Source organism: Anomaloglossus baeobatrachus, chromosome 5 (genome assembly GCF_048569485.1).
Source record: "Anomaloglossus baeobatrachus isolate aAnoBae1 chromosome 5, aAnoBae1.hap1, whole genome shotgun sequence".
Taxonomy (NCBI): domain Eukaryota; kingdom Metazoa; phylum Chordata; class Amphibia; order Anura; family Aromobatidae; genus Anomaloglossus; species Anomaloglossus baeobatrachus.
This window is the reverse complement of record NC_134357.1, coordinates 534,306,893-534,331,744: the sequence shown is the minus strand read 5'-3', so window position 1 is coordinate 534,331,744 and position 24,852 is coordinate 534,306,893. Positions and strand designations below refer to the sequence as shown.

Below are 24,852 nucleotides of genomic sequence, written 5' to 3'. Positions count from 1 at the left end.
AAATTGTAAACGACTTACCCCTACTGATGTCAAAATGTATCAAATCCATTTGTAAAAAGGAATTAGGAAAAATGTATCATGCATCCGATGTAGATATGGGAAATGGATGTGTTCACTGCTACGTCTTTGTTATAACAAAGGATGAGGTTTTTTTCTTCTTCCTCTCTCGCTTTTAAGAAATAAGGATGGAATGTGTCTTGATGGAATGTGTCTTTCCCCAATAGTGACGTAAGTTTGGTTTAACCCTTGGAGTTCAGGATTTCCTATTTTTAGTTTACTGCTTATACCTGAATAGGGAATATTAAATTTTATGGGATGTGCGATATAATTTGTGTTGTTTTGTTTTTAATGGCGATTTATTTGAACAATATATTTTTATTTTGTGACTCTATCACCTTTTCTGTTTTTATGATTATTTCTAAACAATTCATATATTTTTGCAGGTTAGTCGCCTAGTCACAGCTATCATTTAATCATGTCTCAGTTATTTCTACTATCAAAGGTTTTTCTTTTCTTTATGGATACAGTGTTGTTTATTGTAAGGTTTTAAAATTTCCCAGTAATGTATATTGTTGTGAGATATACGTTATTTTCAGTGTTTGTTCATTTTAGCTTTTAGTATGTGGCTAATTTATTACCTGCTGTTTTATTTTTTTCTTTTAGGGAATACCAGTATACAAATGCTGAATTTTGCCATATTGGTAAATAAACAATTAAACAAGGGGGGAATAAGGTATTAATTATATTCTCCAGTTTCTTCGAGGGCGCAGTAGGCATATTAGATAGGTTTTGAAGCTGACCTTTTTCCCATAGGTTATGTTTATTAGATTACTATGAGGTATATCTGTTAACTGAAATAGGAAAGTCTTGTCTTATATGTTTATTTGTTTATTTGTTTGTTTATTTAGTATTCTCAGTCATGTGAGGTATAGATGACCACTAACTGTATTATGATCAGAGATGAAGTTATAAGAATGATCTAATGTATATTTTTTAGTTTTTGTTTTTAAAGATGAAACCAGATGGTGGTCGATTCTGCACTGGATATGCTGCTGTTTACACCACATGAGGTAGTCTAAATTCGACCACTCCCTCCAATCCTATTGATACAGGAGACAGTGATGCATTAAATGCCTCTCTTGATGGGTAGAACAGGAGTGGGTAAGAGTCTTTAGAGGTGTATGTAGGTTGTAGATTTTTTCCTGTTGTCAAATGAATTAGGTATGCTGAAGAGAAAGTCTAGATCTGAGCTGATGGATTCGGATGGAGATCCTTGCACAGGTGCAGCTGACCAAGAAGCAGTGAACGGGCCTAGAGTTGAGAGTCTTTCACCAATACCGACCATGCCTTGGTGACAACGGTCACGTCAGTGACTTCTGTCACTCCTTGTGTTCTTAACAGGGCTGTGGAGTCGGAGTCGGAGTCGTGGAGTCGGAGTCGGAGCTCATTTTGGTGGAGTCGGAGTCGGAGTCGGTATAAAATGCACCGACTCCGACTCCTAAAATATATAATAAATTGGGGACAGGAGTGCAATGCAGAATGTGCTGAATATTTTACTAAATAATAACATTTAGTATAATGCTTATATTTAAGTGAAAAATTTATTGTAGTACAATGTGAACATCAGACATTTAATTGTTTTTATGATACAATAATCAAGATATTTGGATAGAACATAAAATATTTATTGGAATACAACTTTAGAACACAAAAAACTAATAAATTGTAAATATGTAATATATATATATATATATATATATATATATACACACAGTGTATATACACACACAAGATATATATGTAATCTACTGTATATTACATAGTGTATTACATATTTACAATTTATTACAGTTTTTTGTGTTCTAAAGTTGTATTCCAATAAATATATTTTATGTTCTATCCAAATATCTTGATTATCGTATCATAAAAATTATTAAATGTCTGATGTTCACATACACATATTCATGTACTACAATAAATTTTTCACCTAACTAAGCAATATATGTAGGAGTCGGAGTCGGAGCCGGAGTCGGAGTCGGAGCCGGAGTCGGAGTCGGTGCAAGAGAATTTGAGGAGTCGGAGTCGGAGTCGAAGGTTTGGCTTACCGACTCCACAGCCCTGGTTCTTAAATCCCTACAGGAACAAGCAAAACAACAAGGAATGGACTGTGACATGCAGGGAGCCAGCTGACTGAAGGTCTGTGGACAAAGGGTGGTAAGCTTTCTCTGTCATGAGAGCTCTTCTTAATGATGGCCCAGGTAACATCTGTGAAAGACAATTGTCAGTGTGTGCTTTGGTGACGCCAGGGTTCAGTACCCAGGTGGGCAGATTCACCCAGTCTTGTGAGACAAGTGCCTAGAACGAAATGAGAAAAAACTGTAAAGAGTCCGTAGAAACACCCTGCACCTACTCTACCCATTCTTAGAGACTGCAAACTGATTATAGATGTATATCATGAGCATGTTGTATGCAAGTCTGTGCGTGTTGTGTAAATTTCTCTCCAGGTTTGGTCAGAGGTATTCCAGTGCAGAAAACGATATTATTGTTGAGAAGCACATGAAGTTGGTATGTAAAAAAAATGTGTTTACAAACAGTGTATATTTTATAGAAAAGTGGAAACTAGTAAATGGTGTATAAAATGTATATGTTTTGTTTTCTTTTTGCAATAAGCAGGTTTTTATGTAAGATGTTTTTGGTTTAGCATAGACATGTATATTTTTATATAATTGACTGAATAGTGTGATAAACAGGTGTATTCTCCAATTCCAGATCTTAAATCAGAGCTATTAGCATATGGTCTCCAGTCAGGAGACTGATTGATCCTAAAGGACAAGCGAGAAAGAGCCATGATTCAACACTAGAGGAGCTGATCCAACCACAGAAATATCTATGGATCCACACCTCGCATTGTAGAAGGGATCATCAACCAGAGCTGCACTGAGCGTTCTGCTCATATTTATCCTTTTCAGGAAACCCTGTACAGTTTTAGACCACCATTGCCAGAACAGTTAGAAGAGAGGACTTAGAGAACCTTGAGACATGGGAAAGTCCAACTACAAAGGGTGAGGACTCGCCTAGGAGTCCTTGGTCTCAAACCGGTGAAGAAAACCCCTTTCCCCTTTCCGCCCATGTTTCAACGTTCAGTTAGGCAGGTTTTTCAACAGATCTTCCTACCTCTCTTCCTAAGGGAACACAGTACCCTTAGAATTTAGAAATGGCAGAAGTAAGTCTTTAGGGGGGACTGTTGAGGATAAAGAATTGAGTATCCACAAATACTTAATTCAGCCATTTCATAGACTCAGTTATATAGTTCAGTAGATGTGAACTAACACACATATTTGTGAATGCTTTTGTTTCTTACTAACATGTATATATGTATATTGCATATTCAGTGTATTTTCCTTAGACACAGTATATACCACCACATGTAATTGTAAAGATGGCTGCTATTTCCTGTTCTCCACCCAAGACAGATGGACAAAGAAATTCCTGGAGCCTAGACTGACCAATAAACGGAGAATATGCAGATCTCTCTACTTCATGAAGCCCTGACCTACGATACCTGATTGGACTAAAACTTTTGTTTACACCCCCTTACTGTTTGGTCTAGAGTTTCTTTCAAACAATAAAAAACACACTTGGTTAAGAGCCAGTCATGGAGATAGATGTAACTGACTTGCTGTGCAGTTATTTTTCATTCTCGTGTGCACACATGACATTTTTAATTAGAAACAGCAGCCGGATATCGAGAGTTCCTTTGAGTCTCATCATCATCGTCATTCTGACCTTGACAATGTGTATGGGGCCATTAGTATTACACTGACCGGAGGGATAATACTCTGTACTACAGTAGTGCAGGGCGTCACCGGAGCAATCACAGGCCTTATGTTATGTAATGTGTATGGGGCCATTAGTATAACCCTGACCGGAGGGATAATACTCTGTACTACAGTAGTGCAGAGCATCACCGGAGCAATCACAGGCCGGATGTTATGTAATGTGTATGGGGCCATTAGTATTACACTGAGCGGAGGGATAATACTCTGTACTACAGTAGTGCAGGGCGTCACCGGAGCAATCACAGGCCGGATGTTATGTAATGTGTATGGGGCCATTAGTATTACACTGACCGGAGGGATAATACTCTGTACTACAGAAGTGCAGGGTGTCACCGGAGCAATCACAGGCCGGATGTTATGTAATGTGTATGGGGCCATTAGTATTACACTGAGCGGAGGGATAATACTCTGTACTACAGTAGTGCAGGGCGTCACCGGAGCAATCACAGGCCGGATGTTGTATGATCGCACTAAGAAGGATTAAAAAAGTTTAATTTGGGATGACAGAAAAAGAACCAAGACAAAGAGAAGACATCTTCCATATACAATTGCATATCAATAAATTATAATATCCTCACAAAGTCAAATAATTTTCAGTAATTCAATACAAAAAGGAAACGGATATATTATATAGAGTTATTACACACAGTGATCTATTTCAAGTGATTATTTCTGTTAATGCTGAGGATTATGGCTTACAGCCAATGAAAACCCAAACGTCACTAAAGGCCCCGTTACAAGCGTCGATTTATTGTGCGATCGCATGTGCGATCGCACCTGCCCCCATCGTTTGTGCGTTACGGGCAATTTATTGCCCGTGTCGCACAAAGTCAGTAACCCCGTCACACGTACTTACCTTCCAAACGACCTCGCTGTGGGTGGCGAACATCCTCTTCCTGAAGGGGGAGGGACGTTCGGCGTCACAGCGACGTCACTCAGTGGCCGCCCAATAGAAGCGGAGGGGCAGAGATGAGCGGGACGTAACATCCCGCCCACCTCCTTCCTTCCTCGTTGCCGGAGGACGCAGGTAAGCTGTTGTTCGTCGTTCCTGGGGTGTCCCACCTTGCGATGTGTGCTGCCTCAGTAACGACGAACAACCTGCATCCAGGAATGCGACCGATATTATGAAAATGAACGATGTGTCAACGAGCAACGATAAGGTGAGTATTGTTGCTTGTTCACAGTCGCTCGTAGCTGTCACACGCTACGATATCTCTAATGATGCCGGATGTGCGTCACGGAATCCGTGACCCCGACGACATATCGTTAGATATATCGTACCGTGTAAGACCCCCTTTACTCAGAAAATTAGAATATTATATAAAACCAACTGAAAAAAAAGTATTTTTAACAGAAATGTTGGCGCCTACTGAAAAGTCTGTACAGTAAATGCAGTCAATACTTGGTTGGGGCTCCTTTGTATGAATTACTACATCAAAGCGGCGTGGCATGGATTCGATCAGCCTGTGGCACTGCTGAGGTGTTATGGAAGCCCAGGTTGCTTTGATAGTAGCCTTCAGCTCGTCTGCATTGTTGGGTCTGGTGTCACTCATCTTCCTCTTGACAATACCACATATAGTCTCTATGGGGTTTAGGTCAGGTGAGGTTGCTGGCCAATCAAGTACAGTGATAATGACTTTTGGGTTTTCATTGGCTATAAGCCATAATCATCAACATTAACAGAAATAAACACTTGAAATACTGTAGATCACTGTTTGTAATGACTATCTAATATGTGCATTTCCATTTCTGTATTGAATTACAGAAATAGAATATCCTCAGAAAGTTAACTTAATTTATTGAGATGTACTTATATCTGAAGTAACGGAGAGAGAGCAGCCATTATCTATCTGAGGCTTAAGTTACCGTCACACTAAACAACTTACCAGCGATCCCAACAACGATACAACCTGATAGGTATCGCTGGTAAGTTGCTAGGAGGTTGCTGGTGAGAGGTCACACAGTCAGGCGGGCTTTGCACACTACGACATCGCAGGTGCGATGTCGGTGGGGTCAAATTGAAAATGACTCACTTCCGGCATCGCATGCGACATCGTAGTGTGTAAAGCCTAGATGATACGATTAACGAGCGCAAAAGCGTCGTAATCGTATCATCGGTGCAGCGTCGGCGTAATCCATAATTACGCTGACGCGACGGTCCGATGTTGTTCCTCGCTCCTGCGGCAGCACACATCGCTGTGTGTGAAGCCACAGGAGCGAGGAACATCTCCTACCGGCGTCACTGCGGCTTCCGTAGGATATGCGGAAGGAAGGAGATGGGCGGGATGTTTACATCCCACTCATCTCCGCCCCTCCGCTCCGATTGGCCGCCTGGCGTGTGACGTCGCTATGACGCCGCACGACCCGCCCCCTTAACAAGGAGGCGGGTCGCCGGCCAGAGCGACGGTCGCAGGACAGGCGAGTCCATGTGAAGCTGCCGTAGCGATAATGTTCGCTACGGCAGCTATCACAAGGATATCGCCGCTGCGACGGGGGCGGGGACTATCGCGCTCGGCATCGCAGCATCGGCCTGCGATGTCGCAGCGTGCAAAGTACCCCTCAGACGCTCCAGCGATCCCACCAGCAACCTGACCTGGCAGGGATCGCTGGAGCATCGCTACACGGGTTGCTAGTGAGCTGTCACCAGCAACCAGTGACCAGCCCCCAGTCAGCAGCGACGCACTGAAGCGATGCTGCGCTTGGTAACTAAGGTAAATATCGGGTAACCAACCCGATATTTACCTTGGTTACCAGCGCACGCAGCTACACGTGCAGAGAGCAGGGAGCAGCGCACACCGCTTAGCGCTGGCTCCTTGCTCTCCTAGTTACAGCACACATAGGGTTAATTACCCGATGTGTGCTGCAGCTACATGTGCATAGAGCAGGGAGCAGCGCACACCGCTTAGCGCTGGCTCCCTGCTCTCCTAGTTACAGCACACATCGGGTTAATTACCCGATGTGTGCTGCAGCTACATGTGCACAGAGCAGGGAGCAGCGCACACCGCTTAGCGCTGGCTCCTTGCTCTCCTAGTTACGGCACACATCGGGTTAATTACCCGATGTGTGCTGCAGCTACATGTGCACAGAGCAGGGAGCAGCGCACACCGCTTAGTGCTGGCTCCTTGCTCTCCTAGTTACAGCACACATCGGGTTAATTACCCGATGTGTACTGCAGCTACATGTGCACAGAGCAGGAGCCGGCACTGACAGTGAGAGCGGCGGAAGCTGGTAACGAAGGTAAATATCGGGTAACCAAGGACAGGGCTTCTTGGTTACCCACTGTTTACCATGGTTATCAGTGTCCGCAGAAGCCGGCTCCTGCTGCCTGCACATTTAGTTGTTGCTCTGTCGCTGTCACACACAGCGATGTGTGCTTCACAGCGGGACAGCGACAACTAAAAAATGTCCCAGGACATTCAGCAACAACCAACGACCTCACAGCAGGGGCCAGGTTGTTGCTGGATGTCACACACAGCAACATCACTAGCAACATCGCTGTTACGTCACAAAAATTGTTCGTTAGCAGCGATGTTGCTAGCGATGTTGCTTAAGGCCCCGTCACACTGAGCAACATCGCTAGCAACATCGCTGCTAACGAACAACTTTTGTGACGTAACAGCGATGTTGCTAGTGATGTTGCTTAGTGTGACATCCAGCAACAACCTGGCCCCTGCTGTGAGGTCGATGGTTGTTGCTGAATGGCCTGGGCCATTTTTTAGTTGTTGCTCTCCCGCTGTGAAGCACACATCGCTGTGTGTGACAGCGTGTTTAGCGTGTGCTCCAGCATGTAAATGACTGGAATTGTCATGCTGATAATGGCATTGTCAGCGCTAAACATATTCGTCGCCATGTCGAAACTATGCAGAAGGGTGCATAGGTCCTTGATCTGAGACCACTCCATCAGGGTGATCTGTCCCACCTCTGCATCTCGGTGGCCCAGGCTATACGTCATGACGTATTGCACAAGGGCTCGACGGTGCTGCCACAGTCGCTGTAACATGTCGAGAGTCGAATTCCAGCGTGTCGGCACATCGCATTTCAGGCGATGAACCGACAGGCCGAAAGACTTCTGGAGCGATGCAAGTCACTCAGCAGCGGTGGTTGAACGGCGGAAGTGAGCAGACAGTTTTTATGCCCTGTTCAGAAGGCCATCTAGGCCGGGATAGTGTGTTAAAAATTGCTGGACAACAAGGTTCAACACGTGAGCCATACAAGGCACCTGTGTCACCTTGCCCAGGTGAAGGGCCGCACCCAGGTTTGCAGCATTGTCGCACACGGCCTTACCAGGCTGCAGGTCGAGTGGAGACAACCATTTATTAAACTCAGTCTCCAGAGCTGCCCACAACTCAGCCGCTGTGTGACTCTTATTTCCAAGACATTTCAAACTAAAGACCGCCTGATGCCGTTGCGCTCTGCTGCCAGCATAGTAATGAGGGGTGCGTGATTCCTTCTGCGCAGTTAGAACGCTGGTGGCCAGACCAGGCAGGCTTGGGGCAGAGGTGGAGGACCCAAACGAGGTGGAGGAGGCAGAAGCAGTGGCGTAACTTGGACAGACAGAGGATTGACACACAAGTCGTGGGGATGGCAAGACTTGTGCAGCAGACCCTTCACCATCTATCAGCATAGTTACCCAGTGCCCAGTCAGCGACATGTAACGTCCCTGTCCATGCTTACTGGTCCAAGTATCGGTGGTGAAATGCACCCATTCACACACAAAGTTTCTCAAGGAAGTGGTGATGTTGTGTGCGACATGCTGGTGTAGCGCAGGCACACCTTTCTTAGAGAAGTAGTGGCGACTGGGCATCTGGTACTGGGGCACAGCGACAGACATAAGAGACAGACAGGCGTAGACATGATGTTGCCTTCATCCAACGTTGGTGCTATCGATGTCTGAGAGAGCTGTACACGCACTTGTTTCCCCTTCCAAACCAAGAGACGATGTACCAAGCAAACTGCCTGTTGCGGTTACAGTGGTGGAAGTTGTGCGTGGAAAACCAGGTGTGACAGCTGTCCCCACAGTCCTAGAAGATGAAGAGCGCGCGGATGCACTGGAAGGGGCAGGCGGTGGATGGTTCGCTCCGCTAGGCCGCATTGCAGCACGGTGAGCTTCCCACTGGGACATATGATATTTATTCATGTGACGATTCATGGAAGAAGTTGTCAAACTGCTGAGGTTTTGCCCTCTACTAACAGAATCACGACAAATTTTACAGATCACATAATTTGGGCGATCTTTTGCTATGTGAAAAAAGGACCAGGCTAGGCAAGGCTTAGAGGGCATGCAACCTGCTGATCCACCCCGACTAGTGCTCAGAGGCAGAGTAGTGGCTGATGATGCAGTTGTAGACGTGCTACCAGTACTCCGACTCTGTCCAGGAAGGCGCAAGGTAACTTCGTCGTCAGTTGCATCCTCCTCCACCGCCTCTGTTGACCTCCTCGAGTGCCTGACTGTGGGTTGACAGTAGGCGGGATCTAGAACTTCCTCATCAATTGTTGTGTTTGCACTCCCCTCACCCTCAGACCGAGCCTCTTCTTGCCCTGACCGAATATTTAAGTTGTCATCCCAATTTGGTATCTGCGTCTCATCGTCATCAGTATATTCCTCATTGTCTATAACAACAGGTGTTACAGTTTGTGAATAAGGGTCAACATTATGCACAGAAACTTGGTCCTCATGGCCTCAATCAGAGTCACAAAGGTTCTGGGCATCACTGCAGACCATTTCATGTTCTGTACTCACTGTAGCTTGGGAGCAGACTTCTGATTCCCAGGCTATAGTGTGACTGAACAGCTTTGCAGACTCAGCCATCTCAGTTCCACCATACTGTGTAGGGCGGATGGAGACTTCAGAGCTAGGAGAAAGCAAGTGTGATTGGGATATGACAACTCAGAGGACTGGTTTTTTTTGGATGCGGTAGTTGAGGTGGCGGAGAGGGCCCTTGTTGGACCACTTGAGATCCATTCAAGCGTTTTCTTTTTTTGGCCATCATCTACCTTTGTTCCAGTTGTTCGTGTCCGTAAAAAAGGGAGCACATCGGATTGTCCACGGTAAGTAGTAGACATCTTACTTTTGCTGGAAGATGGTATATCTTCAGCAGATGTTAATGGAGCTTTGCCACCTTCCCCACGGACAAACCCTTTTTTTCCTTTTCCAACACGCCTCTTACCCTTTCCACCAGCATCTGTCATTTTGCCACTCATTTTGATTGCGACAAGATTGTGCACTTAAAATGTGGTAGTAAAAATTGAGAGGTGGTGTAGATTGCAGCGGTGGTCTATCTTTATTAACAGCAGAATAAACAATAACTATCCCTGACAATGCAACTACGGCCCTTAAACTGGCAGCATAGTTTGCTATTAGAATGGCTTAGTAACAATGAGCTTGAGTGTGCAATGCAGTGGTGCTGCAAATAGCTTTGCACCAGTGGGACAATAATGGAAGTCCAACAGCCACTTTTAGGATGCCACTAAGTTTACTCAGTGTTTGCTAGTATAATGGCTTAGTAACAATGAGTTTGAGTGTGCAATGCAGTGGTGCTGCAGATTTGCACCAGTGGGGCACTAATGGAAGTCCAACAGCCACTTTTAGAATGCCACTAAGTTTCCTCAGTGTTTGCTAGTATAATGGCTTAGTAACAATGAGCTTGAGTGTGCAAAGGGCAGGAGGGTACAGTGGCAGGGTTTTGGGTCAGTGTACAGGAAAGGAAGCCTCACTTTCTATCCCTCCTAATGGGGAAATGCAGCGAGGAAGTCCCTGAGCTTAGCTACACAGACGCTGTTATCTCCTGTAGCTGTTAAAATCTGTTTCCACGGACCTGACTGTCACCTATGGCTCTGAGTCTGCTGTTATTCGCCCTTACAAGGGCTAATAGAAACTTCTATCCCTATTCTGTATAGCGCTGTGTGTAGAGCGTACACAGCAGTATCGGAGACAGGAGCTACGCCAGCGGTGACTGACACCCAGACGCAGAAGAGATAATGGCGTCCGGACGGGCAGATGCCTGTATTTATAATGCAGGGACATGTGACATGGACATCCTATCACACATGCCGTTGCTTCTCTGGCTAAAAGTCCACTTAGCTGTGTGTGTGTCTGGGATTGGCTGACATGCTGGCCCGCCCCACTACACGCGCGCGCTTAGGGAAGGAAGACAAGGAAAAAAAAAAAAAATGGCGATCGCCATTATCCCAGTAGCAGTGATCTGAATGTGCTGTTCCCACACACTATACGCTGAAATGTCATAATAGTGTGAGTCACAGAGTGACTTACACTATTACAGCGGAAAGCCAGCTAGGAATTAGCTTGTCGTTTTGCTGCTAGAACCGTTCTCGAACGTAACTAGAACTATCGAGCTTTAGAAAAAAGGTCGAGTTCTAGTTCGATCTAGAACAGCCCCCAAAATCACTCGAGCCGCGAACTGGAGAACCTCGGACCGCGAACCGCGCTCAACTCTAGTCCTGGTACTTACCTGCACGCAACATCCAAATCTTCACAAAATCTCCTTCTCTCCTCTCCCCACAATCATGTACAGGATTTTTCCCGTGCCTCCCCCATACTCTGGAACGCTCTACCCCAAAATATTAGGTCTCACCTACCATGAAAACCTTGAAAATGAACCTGAAGGCCCACTTCTTCTGACAAGCCTACAAACTGCAGTAACCCTCATTCCACTATATCGCTACACGACCATCTCCACCCTCATCTACTGTATCCTCACCCATCCTCTGTAGACTGTTATCCCTCGCGGGCAGGGTCCTCTCTCCTCCTGTACCTGTGTGTGCTCTGTATTGTTCATGATTATTATACTTGTCCATGTATGCCCCTTTTCACATGTAAAGCGCCATGCAATAAATGGCACAATAATAATAAATAATAATCTCCACATACCTCCTCCTGCAGAGCCGCACACTAGATATATGGCTGCTCTGTGCTTACAGGACCTGTGATGATGTCACATGGAGGGGAGGAGTCAGGGGTCACATGATCAGCTCCTCAGTGTATGCAGGACTCTGCTGTGCTGGTTGTCATGGTGCTGGATGAGGGGAAGGTTATGTGTGGGGTCAGGAGGGGTTTACAGTGTGGATGGAGCAGAGCCGAGTGTGTACGAGGTGTACGGAGCAGAGCCGTGTGTGTATGAGGTGTACGGAGCAGAGCTGTGTGTGTACGAGGTGTACGGAGCGGAGCCGTGTGTGTACGAGGTGTACGGAGCGGAGCCGTGTGTGTACGAGGTGTACGGAGCAGAGCTGTGTGTGTACGGAGCAGAGCAGTGTGTGTATGAGGTGTACGGAACAGAGACGTCTGTGTACGATGTGTACGGAGCAGAGCCGTGTGTGTACGAGGTGTACGGAGCAGAGCCGTGTGTGTACGAGGTGTACGGAGCAGAGCCGTCTGTGTACGATGTGTACGGAGCAGAGCCGTGTGTGTACGATGTGTACGGAGCAGAGCCGTGTGTGTACGATGTGTACGGAGCAGAGCCGTGTGTGTACGATGTGTACGGAGCAGAGCCGTGTGTGTACGAGGTGTACGGAGCAGAGCCGTGTGTGTACGAGGTGTACGGAGCAGAGCCGTGTGTGTACGAGGTGTATGGAGCAGAGCCGTGTGTGTACGAGGTGTACGGAGCAGAGCCGTGTGTGTACAAGGTTTACGGAGCAGAGCCGTGTGTGTACGAGGTGTACGGAGCAGAGCCGTGTGTGTACGAGGTGCACGGAGCGGAGCCGTGTGTGTACGAGGTGCACGGAGCGGAGCCGCGTGTGTACGAGGTGTACGGAGCGGAGCCGTGTGTGTACGAGGTGTACGGAGCAGAGCCGTGTGTGTACGAGGTGTATGGAGCAGAGCCGTGTGTGTACGAGGTGTACGGAGCAGAGCCGTGTGTGTACAAGGTTTACGGAGCAGAGCCGTGTGTGTACGACGTGTACGGAGCAGAGCCGTGTGTGTACGAGGTGTACGGAGCAGAGCCGTGTGTACGAGGTGCACGGAGCGGAGCCGTGTGTGTACGAGGTGCACGGAGCGGAGCCGCGTGTGTACGAGGTGTACGGAGTAGAGCCGTGTGTGTACGAAGTGTATGTAGCAGAGCTGTGTGTGTATGGAGCAGAGCCGTGTGTGTGTACGAGGTGTATGGAGCGGAGCTGTGTGTGTACGAAGTGTACGTAGCATAGCTGTGTGTGTATGAAGTGTACGGAGCGGAGCCGTGTGTGTACGAGGTGTACGGAGCGGAGCTGTGTGTGTATGAAGTGTACGGAGCGGAGCCGTGTGTGTACGAGGTGTACGGAGCGGAGCCGTGTGTGTACGAGGTGTACGGAGCAGAGCCGTGTGTGTACGAGGTGTACGGAGCAGAGCCGTGTGTGTACGAGGTGTACGTAGCATAGCTGTGTGTGTATGAAGTGTACGGAGCAGAGCCGTGTGTGTACGAGGTGTACGGAGCAGAGCCGTGTGTGTACGAGGTGTACGTAGCATAGCTGTGTGTGTATGAAGTGTACGGAGCGGAGCCGTGTGTGTACGAGGTGTACGTAGCATAGCTGTGTGTGTATGAAGTGTACGGAGCAGAGCCGTGTGTGTACGAGGTGCACGGAGCGGAGCCGTGTGTGTACGAGGTGCACGGAGCGGAGCCGCGTGTGTACGAGGTGTACGGAGTAGAGCCGTGTGTGTACGAAGTGTATGTAGCAGAGCTGTGTGTGTATGGAGCAGAGCCGTGTGTGTGTACGAGGTGTATGGAGCGGAGCTGTGTGTGTACGAAGTTTACGTAGCATAGCTGTGTGTGTATGAAGTGTACGGAGCGGAGCCGTGTGTGTACGAGGTGTACGGAGCGGAGCTGTGTGTGTATGAAGTGTACGGAGCGGAGCCGTGTGTGTACGAGGTGTACGGAGCGGAGCCGTGTGTGTACGAGGTGTACGGAGCAGAGCCGTGTGTGTACGAGGTGTACGGAGCAGAGCCGTGTGTGTACGAGGTGTACGTAGCATAGCTGTGTGTGTATGAAGTGTACGGAGCAGAGCCGTGTGTGTACGAGGTGTACGGAGCAGAGCCGTGTGTGTACGAGGTGTACGGAGCATAGCTGTGTATGTATGAAGTGTACGGAGCGGAGCCGTGTGTGTACGAGGTGTATGGAGTGTAGCCGTGTACATTCGACTTTTACCAAGCAAAGACGCGTGTGTTTGACTTGTGCGGAGCAGAGCCGTGTGTGTACGATGTTTACCAAGCATAAACAAACATAAAACAGTGTTTTTAGTGATAAAAAAAAAATTGAGACATTTTGGACCTTTGTATTTTTTTTTTTAGCAAATTCTATTAGTTTAAAAAAGAAAAAAAAAGACTAAAGGCTGCTTTACACGGTACGACCGATTGTGCAATTTCACAATCGATCGTACCCGCCCCCGTCCTTTTTGCGTCACGGGCAAATCGCTGCCCGTGTCGCACAAAGTCGGTTACCCCCGTCACACATACTTACCTCTCGTGCGACCTCGCTGTGGGCGGCGAACGTCCACTTCCTGGAGTGGGAGGGACGTTCGGCGTCACAGCGACGTCACACGGCCGCCGGCCAATGGAAGTGGAGGGGCGGAGATGAGCGGGACGTAAATATCCCGCCCACCTCCTTCCTTCACATAGCCGGCGGCGGCCACGTGACGCAGGTGAGCTGCTGTTCATCGTTCCCGAGGTGTCACACGGAGCGACGTGTGCTACCCCGGAAACGATGAACTACTAAATTAAACGATATTATGGAACCTAGCGAGCAGTACCCGACTCACGATTTGTGAGCGATACTGCGTCGCTAGGAGGTGTCACACAGGCCGGCATCGCCAGCGATGCCGGATGTGCGTCAGAAAAACCGTGACCCCGACGATCTATCGCACGATAGATTGTCTGGTGTAAAGCAGCCTTTAGGGTCCTGTTACACGTTCCAGCGATACAACGGACAACGATACGACCTGGTCAGGATCGCTGATACGTCGCTAGTTAGCTGGCAAACAGGCAGATCTAATTAACGACGCAGCAACGATACGGCGAGCCGTATAACGGCCTCGGCGGTTATTGACATCAACAAACACAGCAGCTATTCTGATGACTCAGACCACGATAGAGGCATAGTGTTTCCACCCAGTCGTTGTTATGACGTCAAACACAGCGATTCATGCTACCCAGTGGGACACCAGCAATAAAAAAATGAACCAGGACGTTCAGGTATGATCGGCGATATCACAGCGGCTGGCCCGTCACTGCTATATGTCACACATAGTGAGATTGCTAGCGAGGTCGCTGTTGCGTCACAAAACCTGTGACGTTTCAGCGATGAAGCTAACGACATTTCTATGTGTAACGGGGGCTTTAGTCTTAGTAAAGGTCTTCAGTTTTTCACTTGTCTGATTGTTGGTTTAATACTTTGCAACAGATATGTATTGCAGATTACTAGATCATTCAATAGACCCTGCTTAAGGATATTGTGGGGGGGACATGGCAACTGTTGGCACTGTACAATCATGTGGTGCCGATGAGGTTTAACAGGGCGCTGCCTCCCCCAAATAGCCAACTAGCTGTTGCTGTTTGTATTAACCATGGAATCTAATGTATTTCATGGCCAATATCGGTACTATTGCTGATCAAAACAGGGTGTCGGCTATAACATAACTGACATCTGCTGATGATGAAGGTGGCAAAATCATTATCCCATACAAGTACAGTATGAAAGTACGAAATAAGGCGTTCATGAAACATGGTCCAAATATGGACCATGGTGTCCAGACCAGAAGTGGGTCTCCTGACCTAAACTCAGTTGCCTCATATATGTCATTTAGGTTGTTGATTTTAGGTCAATAGTCCAGATAGCAGTGTGGAAGTGAGGAGTACTTTTACGGTGTTTCACAGATGACTGAATTCAGCCTTTGGTTTATGGAGCCTGAGGATTATGATAGTCATACATGTCACCCAGCTGTCCCATTCCATTTGCACACCCCCTGAACTGCAGCCAGAAGAAATCATCCTGCTCTGCCTCCAGGGTCAAATGGTGAGGTGACAAATCCAATCAAAACAGTTCCTGAGCTCAAGCAAGACCCCCTGCTGACCTGAGCATTCAGCAGGATATGGCTAAGTTCACACACTGCGTTTTTTTGACGCTACGTTTTTGTGCGTTTTTGTCACAAAAACGCACCCGCGGCAAAAAAAGGCGGCAAAAACGCATGCATTTTTACCACGATTTGGTGCATTTTTTGCTGCGTTTTTGCTCACTGCGTTTTTATGCTTTTTTTTATCAGTGAACATTGCCATTAAAGATTGTTGGAAGAAAAAAAAAAAAAAAAAGGTCTGATGTCATTTCCTTCTTCAATATGTTCTTCATTCTCCACTAGTGTATGCAGGAGAGCAGACAGCTGCAGAACTACAAGGCTCAGCATGCTCCATCCAGGACTGTATGCTGGAGGGAGAGTCAGGGGGAGCAGACCTACAAGGCTCAGCATAGTGGATGCAGGAGAGCAGACAGCAGCTGCAGAACTACAAGGCTCAGCATCCTCCATCCAATAGTGTATGCAGGAGAGCAGACAGCTGCCGAACTACAAGGCTCAGCATCCTCCTTCCAGGACTGTATGCAGGATTTCTTTGCCCCCAAAAAATTACGTGGGCTTCGCCATATTTTTGTATGCTTGCCGGGTACAGCAGGCAGGTACGGGCTGCCCCCAACCCCCAGCTGCCTATGTGTACCTGGCTGGGAACCAAAAATATAGGGAAGCTCTTTTTTTTTTTTTTTTATTTCATGAATTTCATGAAATAATGAAAAAAAAAATGATGTGGGCTTCGCCCAATTTTTTAGTCCAGCCAGGTACAACTAGGCAGCTGGGGATTGGAATCCGAATACAGGGTGCCCAAGCTTTCTGGGCACCCCCGCTGCGAATTGCAGTCCTCAGCTGCCCCAGAAAATGGCACTTTCATAGAAGCGCCATTTTCTGGCGCTGTATCCAACTCTTCCAGCTGCCCTGGTGACGGGAGGCTTGCTGGGTAATAATGGCGTTAGGGCTAGCTGTGTATTATCAGCTTGCCCTAAGCCAGAAATTCATGGGGTCACGCCAATATTAGACATGGCCACCATGAATTTCTAGTAAAGATGAAAAAAAAAACAAAAAAAACAGAAAAATATTTTTATTAGAAATAAAACACAACACAATTAGTGACTCCATCTTTATTGAAATAAAGAACCCCCCTGGGTCAAGGGTCCCACGACGTCCAATCCAGATCCAATATCATCTGATCGGTTTGCTGGAAGGCAAAGCGATCAGATGATGTGTCAGGTTCAAGGCCTGAATCACATGACACATCAGCTGATTGTATACTTCAGGCTTTTATACAATCAGCTGATGCATCAGTGCAAAAAAAAAAACTACACACGTCTGTGCAGCGTCGGACTGGCTACCGAAGGAAACTCCAGTAATGCCAGGCCTGGATTCAGGTAACTGCACTACACTCCGGAGTTCTCACCTGAGCTCCGGCGTGCAACCTGGACATTACAGCGAGCGCCGAGTGATTGATTCCCCAGCACTTGCGGTTCAGTTCATGTCAGCTGAAGACATCCCAGGCTAATCTCCGGTGCTCTCACCTGAACTCTGGAGATCACCCCGGCCTGTCTGCAGCTGTCATTAACTGACTGCAAGCGCCGGGGAATCAGTCACTCGGCGCTCGCTGTACAATCTAGGCTGATGCATCAGTGCAAAGAAAAAAAACTACACACGTCCATGCTGACTCCCGTTCGACCACTGCAGGAGCTGCCGGTAATCAGTGATGAAGTCTCCTGATGGCATCAGCTGATAGCCGGCCGGGTGGTAAAATCACCGTCACCGCGAGACTTACGATCAGCTGATGCGTCAGGTGACCCCATCAGGTGATCACCGCCAGGTCCTGCAGCTATCGTACATGCCTGGGAGCCGGCACACAGCCGGAGCAGGGGTGGCGGTACCGGGAGAGGAGCTGGGAGCATGGCACCGGGAGTCTGCAGACAGGTGAGTATGAGATTTTTCTACTGTTCACTTTTGATTTAGCAGCTGCTTCCACGTCCTGCACGGGAGCGGACATGGCACCGGGCGGGAAATGGAAGCAGTGGTGGCGGTACCGGGAGGATTCACGCTTCTGTGTTTACTGACAGAAGGAATCCTCTTCCTGTACATGTCACTTTACTACCCACCCCTTGCGTTTATAGCTACGTTTTTAGTAATAAAAACGCACTAAAACGCAGATATATTTGCAGTTTGTGGTTTTCATTGCGTTTTAGAACATCTCATTGAACTCAATGGGTGGAAAACGCAGTGAAAAACGCAAAAATAATTGACATGCTGCGTTTTTGTGGTGCCCACAAAAATGCAGCTAAAAAAAACGTGTGCAGACAGCAAAAATGAAAACTCAGACTTTGCTGGGGAAGCAAATTCATGCAGTTTTCTGAGCAAAAACGCACCCAAAAAACGCGCAAAAACGCCGCGAAAAACGCATTGTGTGAACTTACCCTATATGCAGCATTTACAAGTTTTACAACCGATCTTCTAAGACAGTCTCCAGACTTTGAGGTGCCAATGTAAGAGTTACAATATTGGGGAGTGCGTCGCTCCCACAAATAAGGCAAGCATATTTACAGATTCCTGACAGCAAGACGCACGTCACACATATTTGCGCTAAATTATGAGATGTGTATAGCAGTTGATAATTAATAACTGGCCATAGGAAGACCATAGGCACCTCGAGTTTTACTATCTATGCATAGATAAAATCCTGAGGGGAAATATAATGGTCATATCTTCCGTATGAGATGGTCAGGGGCGGAGGATATGGGGAAAACTGAAAATCCATATTTACCTGGAATCTATATTGCCAAATCTTAGGTCACTAGCTGGGAGGAGACATGAAATGTGCAGGGATTCATCAACTGTGCGAACATCTTTTGGGTGTTCTTCTCTGAGAGGTCACGTGTGACACGCCTGTGGAGTTCAAGGAACTCGTGGCTCCACAGTGCTTCCCCTGTGCAAGCCAACCAGAGGTACATTTATAAGGAATAAGATAAGTGATCCATCCGTGTATCTGTTTGTAACTATGTCTTATCTGTAACTGTACGTCTGACATATATCATCTGTAAATTCCATCTTGTATATAGTGTATTATCACCTTAAGTTGATTAAATATAAAGTTTAATCCTGGGCTGTTGCTTTTATCTCGATTCCAGAATACCATGTCCATGAGTTTGGCTTAGTTTTACACGCTACCTGGGCTGGTTTCTGGCCCAATATAGTTCTGTCAATGGATCAGGTCTATATCTAACGAGAAACTGATGGCAGTCTACCGCACTGTACTGGATCGGCAGAATTATATTCCACTGGGGCTAGTGGAAAGTTCCTGTCGGATTTGTAGGAAAACTGGGTGTCGTGTCGGAGGTTGCATGACCTGCTTGATTCCTCTTCCTGTACCCGCGGGGGGCAGGAGGTGTCAGTGCTGCATTGTGCCAAGCGGACCTTAAGTACCTCTTGGGGCTCGGAATGTCACTTGTTGGCGGAAGTCATTAGGTTGTATCGTGTGGCTCCAATGTATTAGAGACGTCAGAGTAGGGCTGTGAAGTGCGGTTTCACCACAGATTGACAGGGTCACGACCAAGCGGAGAGACGTCCGAGTGACTTCCCCGGCCCAGTTTGTGACAGTCCCCTTCCCACATCCGTTTTAACACTTCCCGGAGACATGTTGACATAGATCATCATTAAAATCTATGGTGATCGACACACCTCTGTGTTTTCATATGTACTGTGTGTTCATGTGAGCAACAAAGAAACCTCACCTTATTTAAAAACTGTGTAGCATCTCTTCTTTGGTAACTCCTTCTGGTCTAAGCCATTTAAGAAAGGCTCTGGCAAGCTTACCAAATGACCTTGCATACCAACAAGCTTTTGTAAGAAAAGATCTGCTCTACTACTGTAGACATTTTTTATTTGATTTATGTTGTGCTGGTTTTTCTGGCTCAATCACCTTTTTTTACTGCTTTAAAGGAACTTTCATTATGAAAGAGATGTACTGTAGCCCTTTATTTCAGGAATAATCAGAATCATCAGACAAAACTTCTCCTTCAAATAAAAGCAAAATATCTGAGTCAATAGAAAAGTCAGAAAGCGGACCCAAATGTTTATTACCGTTAGTTTTTTTTATAAAAAAAAAAAAAAAGTCAGCTCAACGTAGTTAGCCTGTCAGGAGTGAGTCACAGAGTCCGCCCGGAGACGTCCTAGCCAGAGCAGAAAATTTAACTTCCAACTATTTAGCATATAATTAGTTATGCACATTATTATCATGTCACTCCATTGTTATTATTTTGCTCCTCGTGGTGGAAATTAGACATAATAATAATAATATTTATTAATTTATATAGCGCTGTTAATTCCACAGCACTTTACATACATTGGCAACACTGTCCCCATTGGGGCTAACAATCTAAAGTCCCTATCAGTATGTTTTTGGAGTGTGGGAGGAAACCGGAGTACCCGCAGGTAATCAACGCAAACACGGGGAGAGCATACAAACTCCTTGCAGATGTTGTCCTAGGTGGCACTTGAACCCAGGACCTCAGCGCTGCAAGACTGCAGTGCTAACCAGTGAGCCACCGTGCCTACCGGTAATTCGGTTTCCAGTAGTCCCTCAGGACAGCACACTAGGAGGTAATCTCCCTTGATCTATACAGGGACAAGATCACAGAGGGGTTAAAAGGCCGCTCCCACCTCCACCCTCCAGTACTTTCTTAAAGTACAGCAGAAAGATGGATGCAAACGGTCTACACTAACCAATAGAAACTCATCTGCAAGATAAAACATAAGGGAAGAGAAATAAGGGTGCTGTCCTGAAGAACTACTGGAAACCAAAATTATCGGTAGTACTAACTCCTTATTTCCATCACTTCTCTCCAGACAGCACACCAGGAGCAATAAAAAAAAATAGCACAGGCTGGGTACAAAAGCTCTAAAAACCAAACTACCGGGCAAGAACTAGGTTAGACATTAATCGATCTGTAAGATCGGAAAATATGGACGTCAGAAACCCTATGAAGTGCGTCTCAAGATTCCCCATGGAGGAATAATATGCCTGGTTTTAGATCCATAACACCTCGGAACAGGAAAGCTCTGATAAAATAGATTAGAAGGACCAAATCTTTGATTAAATACCTTTGTCTAATTGGAAAAAAGGGGGGTGGCTCACGATGAAAATGATCCAAGAATCATATAATCAGCCCCAGGGGAAAAAATTCTATTCAACGCAAATAAAAAGGTACTTAATAAAATCAGCACATTATCATTATACTAAAAGGCAGTAGCCAACTATACAAGAAATGCAAAAATAAAGCACCATAGTGAGTGCCGGATTTTAGTTATATATACAGTGTAATATATATATATATATATACAGTTAGGTCCAGAAATATTTGGACAGTGACACAATTTTCGCGAGTTGGGCTCTGCATGCCACCACATTGGATTTGAAATGAAACCTCTACAACAGAATTCAAGTGCAGATTGTAACGTTTAATTTGAAGGTTTGAACAAAAATATCTCATAGAAATTGTAGGAATTGTACACATTTCTTTACAAACACTCCACATTTTAGGAGGTCAAAAGTAATTGGACAAATAAACCAAACCCAAACAAAATATTTTTATTTTCAATATTTTGTTGCGAATCCTTTGGAGGCAATCACTGCCTTAAGTCTGGAACCCATGGACATCACCAAACGCTGGGTTTCCTCCTTCTTAATGCTTTACCAAGCCTTTACAGCCGCAGCCTTCAGGTCTTGCTTGTTTGTAGGTCTTTCCGTCTTAAGTCTGGATTTGAGCAAGTGAAATGCATGCTCAATTGGGTTAAGATCTGGTGATTGACTTGGCCATTGCAGAATGTTCCACTTTTTTGCACTCATGAACTCCTGGGTAGCTTTGGCTGTATGTTTGGAGTCATTGTCCATCTGTACTATGAAGCGCCGTCCGATCAACTTTGCGGCATTTGGCTGAATCTGGGCTGAAAGTATATCCCGGTACACTTCAGAATTCATCCGGCTACTCTTGTCTGCTGTTATGTCATCAATAAACACAAGTGACCCAGTGCCATTGAAAGCCATGCATGCCCATGCCATCACGTTGCCTCCACCATGTTTTACAGAGGATGTGGTGTGCCTTGGATCATGTGCCGTTCCCTTTCTTCTCCAAACTTTTTTCTTCCCATCATTCTGGTACAGGTTGATCTTGGTCTCATCTGTCCATAGAATACTTTTCCAGAACTGAGCTGGCTTCATGAGGTGTTTTTCAGCAAATTTAACTCTGGCCTGTCTATTTTTGGAATTGATGAATGGTTTGCATCTAGATGTGAACCCTTTGTATTTACTTTCATGGAGTCTTCTCTTTACTGTTGACTTAGAGACAGATACACCTACTTCACTGAGAGTGTTCTGGACTTCAGTTGATGTTGTGAACGGGTTCTTCTTCACCAAAGAAAGTATGCGGCAATCATCCACCACTGTTGTCATCCGTGGACGCCCAGGCCTTTTTGAGTTCCCAAGCTCACCAGTCAATTCCTTTTTTCTCAGAATGTACCCGACTGTTGATTTTGCTACTCCAAGCATGTCTGCTATCTCTCTGATGGATTTTTTCTTTTTTTTCAGCCTCAGGATGTTCTGCTTCACCTCAATTGAGAGTTCCTTAGACCGCATGTTGTCTGGTCACAGCAACAGCTTCCAAATGCAAAACCACACACCTGTAATCAACCCCAGACCTTTTAACTACTTCATTGATTACAGGTTAACGAGGGAGACGCCTTCAGAGTTAATTGCAGCCCTTAGAGTCCCTTGTCCAATTACTTTTGGTCCCTTGAAAAAGAGGAGGCTTTGCATTACAGAGCTATGATTCTTAAACCCTTTCTCCGATTTGGATGTGAAAACTCTCATATTGCAGCTGGGAGTGTGCACTTTCAGCCCATATTATATATATAATTGTATTTCTGAACATGTTTTTGTAAACAGCTAAAATAACAAAACTTGTGTCACTGTCCAAATATTTCTGGACCTAACTGTATATATATATATATATATATATATATATTATATATATATATATATAAAATGTCCCCTAGAGGATGACTATGGGCCATATCAATAAGCTTACGCCAGTATACTTTAGGGACCAGTTCAACAATCTTCAGGTCTTTCTTGATGATTCTATACAAGATCATTATGCATAGCAAAGTGGGTAACTTTTTGATCCACGTCTGGAAACCACCATTAAGGATGACCACATTCTGCCTTGTATATCTAAGAGTGTCGTCTTTCAATTGTGACGTACCAAACTTTTCTTGTGTTTCCTCTATCAGGTATCACTAGGAAAGAAGGGAAAAATTTGTCTTCAACAGCTAACACCTGCAGAGGAGAATCCTCACACTCTTCCATGTACATTACACTAACACTAGCTTCCTGAGAAGTCTCCTGGTTTCCTTCAGCTTCTGTACCTTTCCCCCACAGCTTCCAAAACAAGAAAAAAAAATACGGCTTCAAATTAACGCTGTGCATAAGGACTTTTACCACCCCCACTCCATAATCTACATCCCATGTGAAGTCTCTATTTTTGCGACAGCCACAGGATATGTTCTGGTGTCACCAAGGATGCATACTACACTTATGAGCCTGTCAGGTATATGACCTCTGGTTATGAGGCAGTCCTGTACTAGTGTCACAAGACTACCAAATTCTAGCAGGAATGTGACAAGGCAGCCATTCAACCTTATTTTACACACTTGCTGCGCAGGCTCTAGTCCAGATGTGGCCACATAGGAAGGGGCTACAATCAAGGACTGGTGCCAGCTGGTGTCATATTCCATAGCCTCTGGGGCTAATGTGCACAAGGTCATTACACTGGCGCAGTCCATTTTTTTTCTAAACATAGAGTCCCTATTCAAGCCAGCATTTTGTGAGCACCTTCCAAAGCCCCATTTGGTGGGACATCACTTACTAAGAGTTGGTCGACATCTATGGGTGGGCTACAGATGAATGGGTGGGTGGGAGCGTCCTGGAAATTTCTCTCTGTGGCAACAAATTTCTCCATCAACTCCACTAGATGATCTGCACTCTAAAGCTGGGTTCACACATAGCGACAACGACGTCACTGTTACGTCACCATTTTCTGTGACGCAACAGCGACCTTGTATGTCGCTGTTATGATCACTGCTTAGCTGTCAAACACAGCGACGCAGCAGCGATCATAACGTCGCTACATGTGCAGAGAGCAGGGAGCTGCGCACACTGCTTAGCGCTGGCTCCCTGCTCTCCTAGCTACAGTACACATCGGGTTAATTACCCGATGTGTACTGCAGCTACATGTGCAGAGAGCAGAGAGCCGCGCACACTGCTTAGCGCTGGCTCCCTGCACTCCTAGCTACAGTACACATCGGGTTAATTACCCGATGTGTACTGCAGCTACATGTGCAGAGAGCAGGGAGCCGGCACTGGCAGCGAGAGCGGCGGAGGCTGGTAACGAAGGTAAATATCGGGTAACCACCTTGGTTACCCGATGTATACCCTGGTTACAGCTTACCGCAGCTGCCAGATGCCGGCTCCTGCTCTCTGCTCGCTTCAGTTCGTCGCTCTCTCGCTGTCACACACAGCGATCTGTGCGTCACAGCGGGAGAGCAACAATAAAAAAAACGAACCGGCGCTGTGTGTAACGAGCAGCGATCTCACAGCAGGGGCCAGATCGCTGCTCAGTGTCACACACAGCAAGATCGCTAATGAGGTCACTGCTGCGTTACAAAAACCGTGACTCAGCAGCGATCTCAGCAGCGATCTTGCTGTGTGTGAAGCACCCCTAAGGGTTGCCATGGCCAACCCATCACTGTAGTTTAGTGGGAAGGACTCTGGAAAAAAGGTCAACAACTTCCCTTTCAACAATCTATGCTGGCATGCAGACATCCTATTCCAGCCACTTCTTTACTAGATGGAACAGGTCGAACATTTGGGACTGGGGAAATCTATGAAACCAATACCCCCAGACCC

At 46.2% G+C, this 24,852-nt stretch overlaps 1 protein-coding gene across 2 annotated transcripts in view; it reads right to left on the bottom strand.

Annotated features, from left to right (window-relative positions):
* The window catches only part of LOC142312144 (uncharacterized), a 32,542-nt gene extending 20,767 nt beyond the window's left edge, over positions 1-11,775 (bottom strand). For both annotated transcript variants that reach the window (XM_075351042.1, XM_075351043.1), the window contains exon 1: positions 11,728-11,775. The gene's annotated coding sequence lies outside the window, so the exon portion shown is untranslated. The remainder of the gene's footprint in view (positions 1-11,727) is intronic.
* Positions 11,776-24,852: the final 13,077 nt, after the last annotated feature.